Genomic DNA, 22,122 nt, shown 5'->3' on the forward strand with positions numbered 1-22,122 from the left:
GAATTTTCTCTTGTATCTCGTTCCCAAAATGCCTTAATGATGTCATATGATTGTTTCATGTCCCACTGGAATCCAAAAAATTTGCTCATTCTGATTTCAGAGACTGTTCATATTGGTTCTCTCTCTCTCTCTCTCTCTCTCTCTCTCTCTCTCTCTCTCTCTCTCTCTCTCTCTCTCTCTCTCTTCAAAAGAGAGAAATTATTAACATAAAGTGTTAGTGTGGTCAATGGTGCCTTATAAAAAAAAGTGTGTTTGTGAATGTAAAGCAGCTGCGTGATTTTGCAAAGGTTTCCACAAGGTTGTGTAAGGTAAAATGAATTTTACTTATTATTACCATGGTATAATAAGGTATATTGAGAGAATGTTGCCTTAGTGAAATTATTATTGATAAATCTTTTGTGTATTTTTGTGTTATTGTGTTTGCAATCACTTGATTTTTCAAATTTTATATATTGGTGATTTAACATTTATTTATTTAGCATTTTTAATATTTCGAGATAATGTAACATTGCATACTTGATTTAATTTTCATTTAATAAGATTTTCTTTTAAAATTTTGAGTAATTCTTGATAGTTTAAATTTTGCTTGATCAATTTGATTTCTTGATAAATTAAAGTTTTTGTGGTTTAGTTAAATTTTTGTGTTGTTTTCAAGTAATAGTAAATTTTTCAGGTTGTGAATTTTAATTATAAATGTAGATTTAAAAATAAATATTTGTATTTGAAATTAAAAAAAAAAAGTGTTTCATTTAGCAAAGTGATGAACAAGTTTTGTTCCTTTAGTTTTGCTGAAGTGAATTAAGACCAGGGAAACAGTTTAAAAGTTGTTTGATGGAGTGATGCCCTTTTGCTCTAGTATATTTCTTGTTTAATTGTTGATACCTCACACTTGTTTTAATAAACTTAGTTTGATTTTTCACATGATTGATGAGCTTTTTAAGGGATCACTGTTACCTTTAGAGTACTCAGTCGTAATTTTTATTGTTATGAGAGTTCAGATATCTGGCTGAAGTGAGGTAAATTTTTGAATTCTGTGATTAGTTGTGTAATAACGTGGTATATTTGTGTGTGTGTATATATATAGCAATTTGGTGCGAGGAGAAGGACACCTCGTTATTCCTTTCTAAGTACTTTATTCAGCTGCTGACATTTCAAGATGTTTAGTCCCATTTTCAAAGCTACATAATAAAAAAGAAACAGACATTAAAAAAATAGACTTGGAATAAGAAATAACAAAAAGTTTTTCTTATATAACATAAAATTATAAGTACAGTAAAACAGAAGAGTGTTTTCCAAGTGGTACTGAGGGCACAGACCGAGTGACATTCCGGGTCAGGTTCAGCTTCGACTTTACCTCACCAGAGGTATAGAGGTGCTGAGGTGGTCTGAATGTTTAGCTGGGAGACAAGTTTAATAAAAAGTGATTATAAAATTGCTGATTGTTGGTCGTTAGGAGTTTGGCCTATGATATAGCAATTTTAGAATAACTTTTTATTAAACAACTTGTCCCCAACTCAACACTCAACACCTCTATACCTTTGGTGAGTTTAAGTCGAAGCTGAACCTGACCCGGACTGTCACTCAGTCTGTGCCCTCAGCACCATGGTAAACACTCTTCCTTTTTAATGCACATGTAATTTTATGTTATGTATAATAGAATTTGTAGTTATTTTTTTAATTCCGAGTCTGTTTTTGATGTCTGTTTCTTTTATTATGTAGCTTTGAAAATGCGGTTAACTGTCTTGAAACGTCAGCAGCTGAATAAAGTACTTAGAAAGGAATAAAAAGTGTTCTCCTCCTCGCACCAAATTGCTGTTTGCTGGATTGATAGAACTCACCCTTAACTTCTGCTGTATTATATATACATACATACATACATACACACATATATATATATATATATATATATATATATATATATATATATATATATATATATATATATATATATATATATATATATATATATATATATATATATATATATATATATATATATATATATATATATATATATATATATATATATACATATATATATATATATATATATATATATATATATATATATATATATATGTATATATATATATATATGTATATATATATATATATATATATATATATATATATATATATATATATATATATATATATATATATACAAATGTGTGTGTGTGTATGTAGCCCAGTAATGAAGTAATTTCATTGTTTACCTGTTACTACAAAGTCAAGATGTCCCATCTATTGGTAGCAGCCGTTTGAAGCTGCTGGTATCACATCTCAGTACCAACTCACTCTGTCTTCTATTCTCTCTCTCTCAGGTCTACAGCAAAACAAGCTTTACCCAAAATAGTTTATTTGACAAAATCTAACATAACTAGATTGCAAGAAATAAGAAATGGATTAAAATGTGATATTAAAGTTTCCCAAAGACCATTTACAATATAGTCTTATACTGTAACTTGCAAAGGTCAAAATAAGGCAAGGTCCTGTACATTTCCAATGAGTACATCTTCGTCCTCTTTCTCAGCGAAACATCTGAAGAAGTCAAATGAATTCCTCATTAATTCCCAAAGCATAAAAATAAAAATATGGGAATTCCTCCCACGTTACTTATAAAATAGGTATCAACCATAAATGCTTCGACAAAATAATATAAAAATGGAGAAAAATAATCCACAGTTTGGGACATTGTAGGTGGTTCCTGCCTCCAACCAGCAATGCTCACAGTCTTAAATGACAAATCACGAATCACAAGTGTTCACCGAAGACTTTTAATAATGTTCAATATTGGTCTTCCAATGATTCCGTTTTCCCATATCTAACCCCTTCACACCTTGGGACTCTGCCCAAAAGACAGGCATGAACGCACGTTCCCCACCGGAACCTGGACACTTCCGGCGAACGCACATACAAAGTCACATCACCTGATCCCATGTCTCGAGAATCCTGACGCCACCATTTTACCTAATGAGGAAACGCGTCAGATGATAGCTAACCATTCTCTCCAAAATTTTGGGAGGGTTTTCCTCACCACTTGTTAATTCAACATGTGCTGTGTATTTTCATTATACACACACACACACACACACACACACACACACACACACACACACACACACACACACACATATATATATACACATATATATATATATATATATATATATATATATATATATATATATATATATATATATATATCTATATATCTATATATATATATATATATATATATATATATATATATATATATATATATATATATATATATATATATATATATATATATATATATCCACAACCCATAACCTGATATATACACAAATTCAAGTGTGATAAGGAAAGATACATTTTAATTGTTTTGGTTCCTGGAATGATTGAAAATGAACAGAACCTTGTGAAAATGTGTTCTGAAAAAACTTAGTTATTAAAAAGAATTTGTCTCCTTTCAGGAATATTCAGAAGTATGCTTTGAAAAATGAAATATACTGAATAAATGTTGCCTGAGTCATGAATTATCAAATAGGAGATGGAAGATTTATTGATTGATTATATCTATTAAAATTGGCATGACAACATCTAGGTTATTGACGCCGTAACAAATTTAAATAGAAACTAAAAATAAGTACGTTTAAAGAGAAGTTCATATAAAAATGTCTAATAAAAAATATGTACATAATCATATTATCAATACTTACATATACTTTATATGTGTATTTTAAATTTTGTTGAGGAGGCCCGCTTCCCACATAAAAATATATACCTGACTTATATTACAATCCTCTCCGAGGACTGTAGCTAGAATAAAATGACTTTCTCTGTCACGACCCCAGGACAGGAACTTATGTCTCAAATTCCCAAAGCTGGGACATTCGACCAGCAAATGTCGTACAGTCAAGGGCACGATACAGTCATTGCAAAATGGAGGATTTTCACGGGATATGAAGAACCCATGAGTGAGTCTTGTATGTCCTATCCTCAATCTGCATAACATCGTTTCTTGTCTCCTTGGCATATACGGATATGACCAATGAGACACTGATGACGTAATACTGTGCATTTTTTATTTGCTTCAATATTTCCCCATTGGGACTGCCAACTCTTTTTAATTTTCTGACCTACTAGAGGATATAAATCCCCATACGGCAGTAGGCATCTTCTGGGTTCTGGGGAGCTGACTGCTGATTTTGCGAGTTGGTCAGCTTTCTCGTTCCCACCCAGCCCAAGATGGGAAGGCACCAAACAAAAATTTACTTCTTTCTCTCTTCTTTACACTAAAAGCAGCCATTCCAGTATATCTAAAATCAGAGGGTTTAAAGAGTTAAAAGATTCCAGTGACTGAAGAATACTTCTTGAGTCACAACATATAATAAAACTATTTCCATTCTGAATTAAAAATTTCCTGTAAAGCCTTTAAAATTGCATATAGCTCTGCTTTAAAAATAGTTGTAACAAATGATAATCTCCCGCTTCTTTCAATGTCAGGGAAGGCCACTCCAAAGCCGACGCCATTATCTGACTTTGAGCCATCCGTGGAGTTATGCAGTGGAGTTATTATGTTTCAAGGAATGTTCTAAAAATATTGACCGCATGGCCTCACTGGACAATTCTGTCTTGATAAAATGAAGATATCTACAAAATTTTACCTCTGGAAGGTTCCTTGGGGAGCTAATTGAATATCTTCCCGGTAAAATATCCATTGGCATCTTTAATTCCCTGACGATAAAATTTAAGTAAGTTGATGAATGAAATGGTGAGAAATATACTCTGATCACGAGCCTTTGGAGGAAAAGTGATAATAAATAACGGCAGTCGAGGTACATAAAACCAGAAATTACAGTAGCTTACTATATGCAGAATTAAAGGATAGGGTCACTGGTCAGCAGGGATTGCTTTTGGATATAGACGCTTTGAAGTGAGGGACAACAGAAGTGAATGTTATAATAATAGAATTATAGTTTACTGAAGGGAAAATTATTAGTTTTTGAAGTGCAGCCGCAGGTTAGATGAGATGATCGAGGAGCGGAGAGATTAGGTAATAAAATAAGACTTTCATGGGCATAGAACTTCTGTCTTTCGAATCGTTAAAAAACACTAAAAGTAAATCGAAAAAGTGTTTAATGACATGGCAATTCATGAGAGGCAGGACCAACCAATTAAGTCTAATCAGAAATATCTAACATCCAAGAGGCATTAGAACGCCCCCTCGGAAAGCGAATGACGAAGGACCCAAGAACTTGAGACGTTGAGGCTGATTCGGTTAATGCTGACGGAATTGGTCGTAAAGACCAAACGGTCTTATTTCACGACGGGACCTATGGACGCAGAAATGAGACAATAACCTCCGTTATCGGATCGGGGAGCCTTGTATCGCGCGATTTTCATCGAAGAAGGTTCTAAAACAATGCTTTATTCTGGAGGTTGGCGTCATAAACCGTGAATTCGATAAAACGTGGTTCCACCGGGTTCCCAAAATGAATTTGCAAATATACAGGTTTTGTAATGTTCGTTTTAGCTTTTTGAAATGATGAGAAAGTAATTTCCAACATATACATAGAGCAATTTGTTTGTTTTTATATACTTATTTCCAAAGGGATTTCTTTACAGGATGGTAGAATATATACAGATAAAAAGAAATTTTTGGTCAGGTTTTGCATTATTGTGTCTAATAGGGTTGTACTGAAAAGCAGGTTTTGACAATTTTTCGATATAAAACGCAAAATTCTCTTAGTAATTAAATCAATTTTGATGATATCTTTTGTCATAAAGTATAGTCTTTTGAATAAATTCAGTTTTCAATTAATTTTGTTTATGATCTAACATCTTGATGAAAAAAGCACTGAAATAAAGTCAGTTTAATTGCTTTGTACATTTTACCATATTTTTCCCCGCTTACCAATAAACTCATTTCCTTTCTTTACTATTTAATTTATATTCACATAATTCCAGCATTTATCCATCTAGACGCTTAATTATCAATTACGGATATTAAGTTATCATAAATTCTATCAGGTAATACCTTATTTTTTTCTTCTAATTATTTCATTCTTCACAGCTTCTCGTTTCAAAAGATTTTATCAGCTTTCAATACATTTTTATGTAGTGAAAAAGATAAATCTGCTTTTCTTTTGCAGATGATGTAAAACTAGACTTATCGTATTATATCCATGTCTTGATTGTTATAATGATAAGAGTATTTAGAATGTAAATATTTGACCTTTGAAGATACGAAATAATTCTCACCAGCAAACAAAAATTATTCCTTCTCGCAAAAAGACATCCTCTTGTCTAAGTTCGCCAATATTTATACAGTATTTGGCCCATTTTTAGAATAAAAGTGAAGAGTCGGGAGTAGCTTACGAAAACAATGCCATATTCCCTTCGTACAAACTCCAACCCGAGAAGCACTGAAGGGAAAGCTACTTTCCCTGCTTTCACTTAATGCTTTCACTAAATGCATCGCTCTCACTGGCCATCCCGAGCGAACAACAATGAAAGGACCGCAGGTCGAACAGGTGCATTCGGGTCGTTTCGGCCGTAAGTCATTTAGGCCGTAAGCACGTTTACGTGCAAAATGGGCGCCGTGTTTAGTACCAGCCCCTTGGGGATGTACATAAAACATGAAATAATAATGGTAAATACCATAAACATAACGGTAAATACCATAATCATCACGTCTTACATTGTTTTGGATGTTACGGCCTAAAGTGACTTACGGCCGAAACGACCAGGACCGGAACAGGTACGATCGTCAAAGAGAGAGAGAGAGAGAGAGAGAGAGAGAGAGAGAGAGCAGAAATTTGCAAGCTGTGTCAGTCTTGCCCTGGAAAGAAAGATAAAGAAAGGCGCCCATTGAGAAGCCTAATGGCACACACAGGAGGTACATTAGCGATAAAAAAAACTTCTTTTCAGCCAGATTGATGATACACTTTTCAACGGGCCTTCTTTGATGCAGGTGAGCCCTGCATGGGAATATTCAAGGTAAATACTGTGAAAGAAACAACATTGTAAGAGGCAGACAGACAGACTGACAGACCGGTAAGCGTGAAGAGCTGTGAACATTGCCATTCAAAATAGTCTTCCGGGTCGAAGCTGCATTATACTGACTTCAGAATGAGTAAGGCGTTATCTTGTTATGTTTTTCTTCTTCTCGAAACTTTTATCTTGCATAATTTCAACAATTTCGGGCAAATGGTTCTGGAACTAATGAACAAGGCCAACTTAGCCACTGAACATTGTGTAAAAATGATAATGCTTTCGTAAGTTTAAGTGAATAACCTTGATATTTTCAGAGCAGAGGCCGAGAACTGATAACACAAAAAGACCATGACTTTGGAGCAAACATAAGAAATCCACATAAAAAATCCGCGTATGCCAGTCATATGGGCATAGACAAGTCCCTTAGAAGGGCACGAGATAATTTCCTGTGGTTAGGTGTGCGTAAAGACATTGTTGAGTTTATAGGGTAGCAGCTGCTCGGGCACGAGGGTGGTTTTCTTAATATGTAGATTTTATATAAGTGACTTACCAAGCAATTACATACAGAGTCAAGCAAGAACCATCAAATGTTTCTTGTCATCTAAGGAGAATTATGATTCCTGTGGCTTAACTATTATTAAGAACTTTGTCGTCAAAATGGTATGTGTGCCAGAATTGCCAGATCTGTTAACACTAAAGTAAAATATTGTTAGGTCTTTATAATATTTGAAAAATCAAGAATGTGGGATTATCAAAACCGCTTCAGTGAATGTTAACAAATCTTAAAAAGAGATAAAAGAAAAGATCTAGATAAACAGACAGATTGTGCTAACAAAGCTATGCATTCAAGGGAGTGGCATTAGTTCGAAGATATCTCTCAAAATTTTTAATGAATTATACATGGGTCAAAAGAATAAGTAATGAAAATAGGAAGTAGAATAAGGATGCGTCAACAGAAACATCAGAATGAGAAAGACAGCGGTGGGCAGAATAAGTGATATGTTGTGGATAATTTGACTGATACCCTACAGATGCTGAAGACGACCAGAATGTGCCGGTGAATGAAGTCACCGTTTGTGAACTGAAATCTTTTGAGTGTCTTTGAAATCAATAGCAAAGAAACTCAAAAGATTGAATCCACCGGCTGTTGTCGACCTACCCTTTTATAGGGTATACAGACAAGAGTCATGCATTTGTATCACATTCTGAAAAAGGTTAAAAAACCTACATTGCAGGCAGAATGGCCTACATTGATAATATGGATCAAAGTTTTATGCTAGAGTAATCATTTATATTTTTTCTATTTTCAGAATTGTTGATGAGTGTTAATTCATTACCATTATTTTATTTTTGAGATGAATCAGACTTTCAAAGGTGATCATTTTATGATTTGGCTGAATTTTCTATTGTTTATTGCTAAGAAGTTTTTGTTTTCCATCTTTTGTCTTTCTTTATTGCCCTTCATTCTTTCTTGTCATAAAATCTTAGGAGTTCCCAGCATACTTTCGTTTGTTATATTTTGTTGTAGGTGACAGGTTTTATTTTATTGTTATTAGGCCTATTGTAAATGGTTTTATTAGGATTTACTTTTTTATGGATTTAGCAGAATGTCTATAGAGTGAAAAAAATTCGTTATCAATTCACTACTGAGCCATTCATATTCCATCGCTTGCCAGTTGTCAACTAGGCGTTCAGAGAGAGGTCTCTAGAGGCACAACTAGTTTCTGGTTGGGACGTTCATTTTCAGTTCCACAGGGAGTTCGGAGGTCGGCCGACCCTGCTATGCAATGGGATTAATAAGGTCGAAAGAAGAAGAAGAATGGAGTTCGGAGGTGTTTTACACGAGCCATCAAAAATCAGTTAAATTCCACAAATCTTCCATTTGCGTGACATTATCACATGTCCTAAAATAATTACTTTTTTTCGCTAGCGCGAGAATACAGATAACGGGAGCTAAAGTCATTTAACCGAGAAAAATCCGCAACTCTCGATTTTGAGAATTACTTCCCTCACTTAAAAATTAAAAACAAGCAAATTTCCTTATTTTCTAAATATTTTTTGGTTATGCAATTAAAAGTTTTTAAGTCTCATCTTAAAACAAATTAGCTCAATGCTGGGAACAGAACCCTGTAATATAATTTTCAGACTGAAAATGCGAAGCACATTTACTGTAAAACTTTTTTAATTCAGGTTGGATGGGACTCTGAGTCTATATATGTATATATATATATATATATATATATATATATATATATATATATATATATATATATATATATATATATATATATATATATATATATATATATATATATATATATATATATATATATATATATATATATATATATATATATATATATATATATATATATATATATATATATATATATTTGTATTAAATGGAAAGATGTATTACTGGACTGATGTAATTTATTAAATGAGAATGGTAGAAGAGGTGCAGAGTGGAATCACATAAGAGTGGAAAGCGTTAGTATGGGTTTGAGACTACGTACTGAAATGACTGCACAGAAACTATGAGCCAGTTGAAAAACTGAATCATGGAAAGACGCTAGTGGTAGATGCAGTTTCAAGTTAAAAGGTACCTTGCATTGATAAAATTTTAAGTCACTGGCTGACCAAGGTGTGTAAGGTCTTTTTGGGAATTGGGGCGATGCACAATTAACAGGTGAGAGGAATATTTTTATTCCTCTGTATGAAGGTAAAGATGACAGAGAGGGCTGTAAGCATCGAAGAGGAAAACATTACTTAATATACCAGGGAAGATTTATGGTACGATTTGGACTGAAAAGTTAACACAGATGAGAGGAAATATAACAGAATTATGGTGATGACTTAGAGAAGGAAGAGTGCGTGTCGTTAACCTTTAAGCAGTTATGTTAAAGGTCTGACAGATAAAGGATTCGATAGAGAGGCAAAGTGGAGTGAAATGAGGTTGTATTATATTAAAGGTGACAGTTTTTTTTTATTGTTATTAGGCTTATTGTAAGTGGTTTTATTAGGATTTACTTTTTTGTGGATTTAGCAGAATGTCTATAGAGTGAAAAAATTCATCATCAGCTCACTACTGATCCATTCATATTCCATCTTTTTTTACTCATTGTTAATCATCACTTGCCAGTTGTCAACTAGGCGTGTGTGAAAGTGTGTGAAAGTTTATGAAGGAAGGGAAGTGTCCCATAGAATCAGGTAGAAGGGAGGTTTATTTTTGTATAATGCTAAAGGTGACAGAGGAGGCTGTAAAAATTATATATGGGCATAGAATTTCTTAGTAAACCAAAATTTGTGTAAAAATGCGGTTGTAACAAGGATACGTCATGTCTCGAAGACAGTTTGCAATCTTTGTGACCAGCTAACTACATGAAGTCAGTGCACCACAGATATAAGTGAAACGTTTTGGCATAAGGAAATTCAGCCATGAACGGAGAGTGGCATGGTTGACCTTCATGATACATGTTGATCGTGGATAGTAAAGAGAAACAACAGAAATTTCATGGGATAAGGTTGCTGTTCCTTCGCTCTTCTCCACCCTAGTTGCAACCCATCACAGTCAATTAATCACCAAGTCACTAATCAACTGCTTCGGTTACCAATGACAATTTGATATTTACAGGTACGATTCAAAAGCCCTCTTCTGCTTGCTCAGGAATCGAATCTGGGAACTCTTGCTATTGAGACAAAGACCTACAATTTTATATGAAAGTCGTTACAAGAGATTTATGGAGATATGAAGCAAAACAATGTTTGAGTCTTGGAAAGAAAGGAAAATCAAAGAGTATGACGATGGAGCAAAGTAAGTTTTAGTTTTGGAAAGAAATGGAGAATAGAATACATCACCAAGGAACAATCGTTCAAAAAGATCTCTCATTAATATTACCAAATCAGGTCTCATCAATTAACCTGCCCTTTGTATACAATATCCACGTAGAAATTAACTGTATAGATTGTATAGATTCAGTTATTCGTGTATTTTCAACTGGGTCAGTTTTTAGGTAATATACTAAATTTATTGTTTTCATTTGTTACCTATCGTGATTTTTTCTATTGTAACAGTTTCATAAACTGATGAAGGTGCCATTACAGCCGTGAAAAGAAAAGTTTTCCGATGACATCAAATAAAATAAAAATAAATAAAAAGTTTGAGTCCACCCGAACTGTCCATGTTGCTCTAGTTGGGCTTCTGCTCAACAGATGGCGGAAGATGCTCAACTCTTGGCTCCCGCTTCATTGATTGCTGTATAACGACTCTTTCCGGTCTGCCGAGCGCCCCCGTTGGGAAATTACAAGTGATTCTTTTTCTCGCATGAAAACGTTGCATTGGGACCGTAATGACGGTTTTGTTTGCCCACGTAGACACAAACATTGCATGTTTCTATGATAATATTATACATTGATTCCTCTATCATAATATTTTCTATTCATAAAAATTAGTTTTAATTGCAGGTGATACTAAAATAAAGAGAGCTATCATAGAAGTTCAGCCATTTATGCTTCGTTATTTAATAAATTAGAAAACCGTCAAGAAGATGCACTGCAGAAAAAGAATATGGATACCTAATAAAATTCAACAATAAACAGTCAATGTACCCTCAAAAAATGGAGTAAAAGGTAGTTTTAAGAGTTAGGCAGCTGGAGGTAATTTTAATAAATGAAAAATATAGCCCAGTACATAAAAAAAAATCTTTGTATTTGTGTGAAGACAGAGAAGGAATTCTTTTTGTCAAGAGCCAAAATCTGATAGATATATAGATAAACAGATAGACAATTAATGTCTGAAGTTCATCGCAGACTTCGAGAGGAAGTTTATTGGAATATATTAATAGTCTGCCTATTGCTTCTGCTTTATTGAGTGGAAGCTTGAATGTGGACGTTTGCCAAGGCAAGTCTGCAATATTCAACTGAAATGCATATATCAATACAAGGCAAGAAAGTATTTTAAGAGGCATATTTCGTTACATAATATACATACACACTCACTCACATATATGCATACGTACAGTATATACACACACCTTGTTCTTGCTCATAATTACACTCAACGTTCTTATCTTACAAATACTTAAATTCTTTCACCAGATTTGCACTTTCTTTTCACTATTTCAAATCAGGTCTGAGTCGTCTGCGCCATTGTCATCATCCATTCCACTCTCCAGTTAATCATTTTTTCATTTTTTCTATATCTTTCCTTATTGTTCCATCAATTAAACATAAAACACTGTCCAACGTAATCGTTCACACAACCATAATGGTCATTCCTTTATAATTCTTTCAGAGTCGTTCACCTACTTGGCTAGCACTCTCCTAGGCCCGCGTTCGATTCTCCGGTCGGCCAATGAAGAATTAGAGGAATTTATTTCTGGTGATAGAAATTCATTTCTCGGTATAATGTGGTTCGGATTCCACAATAAGCTTAGGTCCTGTTGCTAGGTAACCAGTTGGTTCTTAGTCATGTAAAATAAGTCTAATCCTTCAGGCGAGCCCTCTCAAGGAGAGCTGTTAATCAGCTCAGTGGTCTGGTTAAACTAAGGTATACTCAGACTCTTCCATCACGTTTACCTTTACAGGAAATAATTATTTCTCTCAGCCTTTCCTTCACGGCACCTTGGTCTTATAATTGATTACACATCCATCACAGTACCGCTGCATCTCACTTGTAATCAAATCAACTCCTGCAGTCTTTCCAGTCTTGAGCTCTAATGATTGCCTTCCTGACATCTTTAACAGTTACTTCCTTAAGTATTCTCAAATTTACATTAATTTTTCCAATCTTTCATCGTTACGTTCTGCCTGAACATCGTTATATTATGGATGAACATTATGGAAATGCCTTTGGTTTGAGAGGGCAAATGAAAGTCGCGATGAGAGCAAAAAGACTTTTGCCACAGCTGACATTTAAGAACTGGAATAGTTCAGCCAGAGCTAATGGTCTTGATTGCATTTTAATGCCCACTAATGCACCGCCATAGAAAATGTTAGTAGATTTCAACTGACCTCAACAGACAGACGCTGTCTATCTGTCTGTCTGTTGTCTATCTAGCTCCATCCTCAACCGTCTACAGTTTAGTCGTTACCGTCTCTTTTGTTGCCTGTCTCTCTGGGTCACACTTTTCTCGTTAGTGCATATTCATTTTCATTTTTCCTTTGGCAAAATATGGTCGTTTTTCTCGTTGTCTTTCTTTCAGTATAACCTGAAAAAGTTTGCGCCACCGTTTTCTCTCTCTCTCTCTCTCTCTCTCTCTCTCTCTCTCTCTCTCTCTCTCTCTCTCTCTCTCTCTCTCTCTGTCTGTCTGAGCCTACTTTAGTTTCCCACCTTCGGACATTCCACTTTAAGGAAATTAGTTTTAGGGGAGCGACGAGGAATGCAACAACTTCCAACTTTGTGGAATTTCGCCTCCGGCTGAGAGAGTGTATGAAAGCTCTTCTTCCCGAAATGGCTACGTTTATTCCAGAAAAGAATTTGAAGAGGGAACTTAACTTGCTGAGCTGCTTCTTCATTGTGTACCTCTGTGTATAATCGTGTAGTGGTTGGGAGATGGTCAGTGTTGTTTCGTGTTAATTATTGTGTACCTTCCTACACAGGCTCCTTTAGGGAAATTATCTTTATATAGCGTGGAAATGGATTTGTGAGTTGACGTGGGCTGAGGAATTTCGCCTGCATATAAAATCGCTTTTATTATTACTGCTGTTTTTCCGGGTTCTTTTTCTGTTCTGTTTAGCGCATTAAGCTATCTCTTTAAATTTTGTACACATAAATGATTTCTACGCCATGATGAAATAGCATGTTATAATCAAGCTACAACCCCAAATATAGGCTGGTAGAGATACGACACTTCTGTACTGAAGCTTCCATGATGGTCGCTAAGATAAGATCTTAAATTCAAGAGTGTGTGCTAAGAACATTTCTTGTTCATGACTTTAAGACATAAGACAATGATTGTCCCCTCTTTAACGTGAACTCTCATTGCTAAAAATATGGATATAGAGTCCAATTACACTTCAGTAAAAATAAAAAAAAAAACATATTTTTCATTGCTAATCACATTCACAAAACCCATATCGATAAAATGGAAGGCCTTGGAGTGATTTCTGAATAGATTAAATCTCAAACCTTCAGGAGATTTAAAATAACAATATCACGATTTTAATATTAAAACCTGTAAAATAAAGTCAATAAAATTATCACCATTAAAAACATTATGTTTATGATCAAGTAAAATATTGAAATTTCAGAGATCACGTAAAAGTGTCATAAATATAAAAATTTAGCAGATTCGTGGAGGCGGAATTCATAAAGTTCAAAAATGATAATACAGTTTAGGTGACGGAAATATTATTTTCCTTGCCTTGGCAGGAAGGTAGTGCCGTCAGTGCAGTTTACGGCACCTCCCCGTGGAACACTGTAGGCATTAACAATGGATGTTTGTCTGCATCGTCCCTTCGGCCCCTAGGTGCACCCTCTCCAACTCTGTTTTCACTGTGTGAAACGCTGAATAGCTGAAAGTGCCCAGTGTTTGGCCTGACAGCATCAGTTTTACGAATCATTATTGCCTTGCATCTATGTACAGACAGACTGTTCAGTAATAAGCCTTACCAACTCACGTTCAGGAAAACACGAAATTGGCTGTTGAAAGAAAATTCTGGTTTAGAATAGTACCCTCAGGCGGTGGAACTTGCAGACGGCATTACGTGAAGATGTAGAGGCATTAGTCACGATGACTCCCTGACTTTTTCTTTTACAGTAATGCCCCTAGAGGTCTTTTAATTAGTTCTTAGCAAGTAATGTCTGTTAGTGTTGTAACTGGTTTTAATCTTCCTACATATAGTTTTTTGGTGAGAAATATCTTTTATATAAATTTTTGTATTTACTCTTTCTTCTCTTACCTATTGTATGGGTATCAATTCTTGAGTCTTTTATGTGGTTTCGTGTTTTTAGTTTTCTGTAAAATAAAACTATTGAGATGGATATTTGTCTGTCCGTCCACACTTTATCTGTCCGCTCTCAGATCTTAAAAACTACTGAGGCTAGGGGGCTGCAAATTGTTATGTTGAACATCCACTCACCAATCATCAAACACACCAAATTACAGCCCTCTAGCCTCAGTAGTTTTTATTTTATTTAAAGTTAAAGTTAGCCATGATCGTCCGTCTGGCACCAGCAACACAGGCCACCACCGGGCCGTGGCTGAAAGTTTCATGGGCCGCGGCTGAGAATTTCATGGGCCTTGGTTGAGAGTTTCATACAGCATTGTGCGCTGTATAGAAAACTCGATTGCGTCGAAGAAACTTCGGCGCATATTTTACTTGTTTTTTATAGCTCTTGGATTAGTAATGTCTCTCAAGTCTTTAAACTAATTTAAATAATTCTTCAGTAGTTTTGGAAGAGCAATGTTTCGTGTGCATTTTAATTTGTTTCAGTCTTTCTTTACATAAGTTTTTTCTATTAAGTCTTTTAATTGGTTTTATTCTAATTGATATCATTCTCCTGTTGGAGGTTTATATGTCTTTTCAATATTGCCTTGCCATAGAGTATTTTTCGTAAGTTTCCCCTTGACGTAAACTGTAAACAATTTTTTCAATAAATCTCTCCATGATTAAAATATCTCAGAAAGGCTGATTAATCTTTTCACCTACGCTGACACTTTTATAATTTCTTCTTACTTCCTCATTTCTAATTCTTTCACTTCCGTTTACTCCACCAGTTTTGTCCGCACAACCATTCATAACATCGGATGCAACAGCTGTTCTTTTATTGGCAGTCAGAATCCACATTTTATTCTCAGGAATGTTGGTTCACCAAATAATTATGCATCTCAACATTTACTTGTTAAGCATCTTCTTTTTTTATCTCCAAACATTTTGTAAATATCTAGCTACCTCCAATGTTTCTCTTATTCAGAGACGCCTTTTCTTTCACTCTCCCACCGGTCATTAGATCATCCCTTTAAGAATTGTATATATATATATATATATATATATATATATATATATATATATATATATATATATATATATATATATATATATATATATATATGTATATATATACATATATATATATATATGTGTGTGTGTATATATATGTGTGTGTGTGTGTGTGTCTGTGTGTATGCAAATCAGAAGAAAGTGTTGCACCTGTGCTTCCACGAACATCAGTTACTGCCCATTTTGTGAATGACACCTTCAAATATTTATTTCCTTCATGTACCGAGTTCCTTAACTGTATACAAATCGAACAATTAGGCAAAGGAGGAAGTCGAAAGTTCCATGTTGCACAATATCAATTTATGTGGCGTGTTCCGGCAACGTTACTTTTCGATTTCATAGCATTAGGGCAGAAATAAAACTCTCTCCGTGGCGTCACTCCGATTCCAAAATGTGATCCGACACCTTTATGTTTGTTTGAGATGAAATTCTGGTTTTATTTATTTTTTTTTTTCGTAGCTTATTGGTTTAGTATCGGAATTCCGTTTGATGTCCGATGGGGAAACGAGAACTTTCATGATTTATTTCCCATGAGAGTTTCGGGTCCCAGATTGGAAAATCGTTTCCCTTAATAAAATTTTTGGAAGCCTTGAAGTGGTCATTTTCTCGTTGATGTAGACAGATGTAGATAACCGAGTGGAAATACGTAGTGCTGTTTAAATGTGCCGATTGGTTAAAGGGGATAGATGCATCAAGGTTTTTCAGTGGTGAATTGAATAAAGGTGTAAATGTTTTGCAATGGAAATTTTAGGAGCAAGTTATTGCATTGGTGATGTATTTCCTTGAACTGACGGTAAATGGTAAATAATAAATTTCATTGTTTATTTTTAAGACACTTTTAAGAAAGCTTCCTCATAAATAGTATGCATAAAGCGTCATATGTTACATTGAGTCTTCAGTACAGTATATTTTAAAAAATAGCAACTGGGAACCAAAGTATTGTCAAATCGAAAATAAGGCTTAAGTCATTGTTTAGATATTTAATTCTAAAGTATCTTTAGATATTCGAGTTACTGATTATTTTAATTCATAGTATTAGAGAAACTGAACATCTGAATATAATTTAAGAGAAGAAGGACCCTTTGAAAATAACAAGACGATGACTCCCTTAACTTTGGATTCCTACGTTGTCCTCATAAACTGTGGAATACTGGCTCACACACACACACACACACACACATATATATATATATATATATATATATATATATATATATATATATATATATATATATATATATATATATATATATATATATACGATCATGAAGCTACAAATATCGCTTAATATCAAATCCACGCTACCTCAGGAATATCCCCGATGGGGAATTATCACCGAAGGAGAATTTATAAGTGATAAATGGACGGGCAATGCCGAGTCTCGATCCCACGACACAGACGCGCATCCAGCGAATCCAGTCGACGCTAACCACTGAGCTATCAAGACAGGTATAAGTTAATGCCGAGTCTGGTGTACTTTATTTACCCGTCGAGAGCGGGGAAATGGTACTTAGCTTCGGCATTAACCCACCTCGACCATGATAGTTCATTGTTACGTTTGGAACACGCAGCTCTTTTTATGACATTTTTTTATCACACCATGATTTATATACGATCATGAAGCTACAAATATCGCTTAATATCAAATCCACGCTACCTCGGGAATATCCCCGATGGGGAATTATCACCGAAGGGGAATTTATAAGTGATAAATGGACGGGCACTGCCGAGTCTCGATCCCACGACACAGACGCGCATCCAGCGAATCCAGTCGACGCTAACCACTGAGCTATCAAGAGGTATAAGTTAACGCCGAGTCTGTGTACTTTATTTACCCGTCAGCGGAGAAATTGTACTTAGCTTCGGCATTAACCCACCTCGACCATGATAGTTCAACGTTTGCAACAGGCAGCTCTTTTATGATGGTGTGAACTATAAATATCGCAATATTACCTCCGATGGGGTTAATTATCACAATGACAAGGAAAATTTATAAGTGATAAATCGACGACACGGAAATCCATATCCAGCGAATCAAACGCTAACCACTGTTACGAGCAGTCGCAAAAGTATAACATCGGTCGGCTTTAACCCACCTCGACCATAATCACCACACGCAGCTCTTTTTATGACATTTTTTGATTTGGCTGATCATGGTTACAAATATCGCAATATCAAAGGCAGCTGGGAATTTATTGATAAATGGAAGGGCATTGTCGAGTCTCGATCCCATGACACTTTCAGCGAATCCAGTCGACGCTAACCACTGAGCTCAGGTATAAGTTAACGCCGAGTCCATTTATCACTTATAGGTGAAAATATTCAGCTTCATGATCGTATATAAATCATCATAAAAGAGCTGTGTGTTCAAACATACCGGCAAAAGACTCGGCATTAACTTACTCTCTTGATATGGTTGTCGACACTCGCTGGATGCACTGTCCATGCGTGGATCGAGACTCGGCAGTGCCCGTCCATTTATCACTTATAAATCTCCTTCGGTGATACCCATCGGGGATATTGAGGTATTGATATTATATTTGTAGCTTGATCGAGGTGTGATAAAAATGTCATAAAAAGAGCTACGTGTTCCAACGTACCAATGAACTATCATGGTATTGGGTTAATATCTGTAATACAATTTCCCGCCTGACGGGAAAAGCACCAGACTCGGCGTTAACTTATACCTCTGAATGATAGCTCATGGTTAGCATCGACTGGATTTGCTGGATGACAAAGTCTGTGTCGTGGGATCGAGATTGAAAGTCCATTTATCACTTAAAATTTATGATAATTCCCCATCAGGATATTATATTTGATAATATTTGTAGCTTCATGATCTATATAAATCATGTGATAAAAAAAATTTCATAAAAAGATTCCAATGAACTATCATGGCCGAGGTGGGTTAATGCCGAAAGGTGAGTACAATTTCCCGCTCTCGACAGGTAAATAAAGTACACCAGACTCGGCGTTAACTTATACCTCTCTTGATAGCTCAGTGGTTAGCGTTGACTGGATTCGCTGGATGCGTGTCTGTGTCGTGGGATCGAGACTCGGCAGTGCCCGTCCATTTATCACTTATAAATTCCCCCTTCGGTGATAATTCCCCATCAGCGTGGATTTGATATTAAGCAATATTTGTTCATGATCGTATATAAATCACGGTGTGATAAAAAAATGTCATATATATATATATATATATATGGTACATATATATATGTATATACATATATATATAACTGTACATATATATATAATATATATACTGTATATATATAATATATGTAAGATAGATATTTTTTTATTTAAATTAGCAGAGACGCTTTTGGCATTTAAATGTTATTTTAGTAACAGCACCAAAGCTTTGTGAAAGTCATGAAAGCAATGTGGCACATAAGAGAGGTCATGAAATGTATAATATATATATATATATATATATATATATATATATATATATATATATATATATATATATATATATATATATATATATATATATATATATATATATATATATATATATATATATATATATATTATATATATATATATATATATATATATATATATATATATATATATATATATATATATATATATATATATATATACATATATATATATATATATATATATATATATATATATATATATACATATATATACATGTATATTATATATATATATATATATATATATATAATATATATATATATATATATATATATATATATCTATATATATATATATATATATATATATATATATATTGTATATATAGATAGATATATGTATATATCTATCTATCTGTCTGTCTATATATAATATACATATATATAATATATGCATTATATATATATATATATATATATATATATATATATATATATATATTATATATATATATATTGACAGTATATAACAATGGTCGAGATTGTAAAAGGGAATAAATTAAACTAATTCGGTGTAAGCATCAGCCAAACTGGCTTATGTTCTATACAAAAGCGTGAATCCCAAAGGCCTCCACTTGTCCTAATAAAGAGAGCAAACAGATAAACGCTTCCGGCGAAGCTTCTACAAACAACCTGAATGGCTTCAACGGGGCTCGCTGACTTCATTGCATTTTGATGGGCTTAAGAGCCTCTCTCTCTCTCTCTCTCTCTCTCTCTCTCTCTCTCTCTCTCTCTCTCTCTCTCTCTAGCCTCAGGATATTCCACTTTCGAAGAAATTAAAGTCCGACCAGGGACAGGGAATGCCGCAACTACCAAACTTTGCGGAATTCCGCTTCGGGCCGAGACTGTTTAATCCTTTACCCCAAAATGGGTACATTTCCTCGAAGCGAACTTCAGAAAGAAACTTTACTGGTGAATTCCCCTTTCATGTCATCGCTTTAAGTAGCCGTGTAATATTTGGGAAATTGCTTCTCTCTGGTGAAGAATGATACTGCGAACTGGGGACTCTTTCTGATGAAGTTGATTACTTTATCCCTTCTTATAATATTTGCAATCCTATCTTGAAATTCTCAGACGACACACACACACACACACACACACATATATATATATATATATATACATATATATATATATATATATATATATATATATATATATATATATATATATATAGTATATTTATGTGTGTATATATATATAAATATATATATATATATATATATATATATATATATATATATATATATATATATATATATATATATATATATTTGTATGTATGTATAAAATAATAGTCTTCCTTCAGGGAATAAAGCTGAAAAATCTGGAACTTAGTAAAACTACCAGGGAAGGGCAGAAAAATTGTGTATGATTGGACGATTATAAAAGTGCTTCCCCAAGGATAGTGGAGCTGAAACTTTATATTGCTGGAGGATAATACTGATACTAAGTGATTTCCAGAAACACCTTGAATGAATAAGAAAGATTCTGGTAGTCTGGAACTCCGCTTAGCTTAGGTTAGAGAGAGAGAGAGAGAGAGAGAGAGAGAGAGAGAGAGAGAGAGAGAGAGAGAGAAATTGTGGATGTGATGGGTGATTTGGTTGTTAAGAAGAGTGTATCTTTTTTCAGGAACATTCAGAAATATATTTGGAAAGTAAAAATATATAGGAAATGAGTCTGTCTAGCCATAAGTCGACAGAGTTGCTGGAAGAGTTAATTGAAGTATGAAGGTACATCTGATCGTTAGCTTCTTTAGTAAAGGTGAAAAGAAATATTGGCAGTCGAGATCAAAAAAAAAAAAAATTGAATTGTTCACTATGTACAATACTAAATGATAAGGTCACTTCGTTAGCATGTGGTGCTTGATGTTACAGATACATTGTAATGAGAATCAAGAAAGGTGAATATTAGGATAATGAAATAATAGTTTATTGAAGGGAAAATTATTATTGTCTGAAGCACAGTTATACTGTAGGTCTGAAGAGATGATTGTGCATTGTATACTAGTGCAGAGATCAGGTAATAAAAAAATTAAAAAGAAAAATTTCATGGACATAACACTGCCGTCTTTTGAATCATTAAAAAATATGAAGGTAAAATCTATCCTTATTTAATGACATTGCAATTCATGAAAGGCAGGGCCAATCAGATAGGTATCAGAGGAAACGTCCAACATCCAAGAGGCCTTTGAGCGTCCTCTTGGAAGACGAATTAGTGAAGCGGGATAATGGGAAAAAAGTGTAAATGGCCGGCTAATGAAGAATTAGAGGAATTTATTTCTGGTGATAGAAATTCATTTCTTGCTATAATGTGATTCGGATTCCATAATAAGCTGTAGGTCCCGTTGCTAAGTAACCAATTGGTTCTTAGCCACGTAAATTAAGTCTAATCCTTCGGGCCAGCCCTAGGAGAGCTGTTAATCAGCTCAGTGGTCTGGTAAAACTAACGTATACTTAACTTTAATGAGAACTCTTATTATCCCCATAAATCAAAATCATCCTCCGGCCACCTCAGTATTTGGCTATTTCCAAAATGGCTGACACTTTTCCGTAATTTCAGCAAATTTGATGTATATTTCAAATATTTTCATTTCATAAGCCTATAAAAGTTGCATACTGTCCATGTAATGGTTGAGAATTTGTATTCTGGCATTCTTACTGTCATGAAGAGATAAAGT

This window comes from Macrobrachium rosenbergii, chromosome 45 (genome assembly GCF_040412425.1).
Source record: "Macrobrachium rosenbergii isolate ZJJX-2024 chromosome 45, ASM4041242v1, whole genome shotgun sequence".
Taxonomy (NCBI): Eukaryota; Metazoa; Arthropoda; class Malacostraca; order Decapoda; family Palaemonidae; genus Macrobrachium; species Macrobrachium rosenbergii.